The sequence below is a fragment of the Octopus sinensis genome, linkage group LG5 (assembly GCF_006345805.1).
Source record: "Octopus sinensis linkage group LG5, ASM634580v1, whole genome shotgun sequence".
NCBI classification, from domain to species: Eukaryota; Metazoa; Mollusca; class Cephalopoda; order Octopoda; family Octopodidae; genus Octopus; species Octopus sinensis.
Window position 1 is genome coordinate 59805083 of NC_043001.1, and position 1066 is coordinate 59806148.

The following is a 1066-nucleotide window of genomic DNA, read 5'->3' on the forward strand; positions in this document are numbered from 1 at the left end:
ATTCTCATCAGCCAAGCCCACCAGCCAAGAACTAACATTTGCTCCTACCATTTTTGCAAATACACGGATTTCGTAGAAATGGAAAGAACTCCGTCGTGTATATATAGATCCGAAATCAACTCACAAACAAGGCATTGGTCGGCCCCAAGCTATAATCGAATACACTTTCGCAAGAGGTCAGCCAGTGGAGCTGAACCCGGGTACATGTGGTTGGGAAGGAAGCTTTTTGTCACACAACCACGACTGTGCCTAAAAAATATAGAACGCTTTACGAACTTGCGTGTCATTTTTGCACAGGGGTGATGTTAATCTCCTAATCTTCTCTATATCCTTCCAATCTTGGTAGGGATTAGTCTTCTCTCTTCGATCCTTTGTGCCATATGGGCTCAACTCTCCTCCCCTCTCCTCTCTTCCTCTCACACCTTATTCCTCCCACCCACCTCTCCTCTCTTGGTCCGACTCCTACTTCTCTTCACTCCTACCCACTTTCTCCTTTTCCCCCTCCCTTCATCGTCACCCCTCCATAGTAACCCCACCTCTACACAAGCCAACGCCACCTTCCCTATCGATTCCATCCCACCCTACCCCATCCCTTACAACTAATCCTACATACCCCACCTCTACCCTCACCCTCAGCCTAACCCACACCGCAACCTTGTTTCTCCACTCTCACCTGCCCCACATCCCAACACCACATCACACACCCCCACACCAAACACCACCATACCACGCAACACCACATCACATCACACCACCACGCCAACACTAGCGTTGTCCACTTTGCAGCCTCACACCATCACCACACACCTGCACATGCACACACGCACAAGTGAATGTCACCAGCTCTCATATACCCATGCACGCGCACCTTCGTTTTTGGATCACCACTACTTTATTATCTCTTCTTCCTAGCTCTCCCGTGTGACCCCTCTGTCCGGCATTCGCCATGATACTTCGCTAGCCACTACACATTCTTTATTTTCTCTCCGTTTCTTTCAGTGTTCCTTTCTGTGGAAGAGCGTAGGTTCGAAATGTTAAAGACTTTTTCACTCCCCGAGCGTTAAAC

General features: G+C 49.0%; 1 non-coding gene across 1 annotated transcript; it reads right to left on the reverse strand.

Moving 5' to 3' along the window:
• Positions 1-252: 252 nt before the first annotated feature.
• Positions 253-364, reverse strand: LOC115212473. The gene has a single exon (XR_003881748.1). It is a non-coding gene; the product is annotated as a U6 spliceosomal RNA (small nuclear RNA).
• Positions 365-1066: the final 702 nt, after the last annotated feature.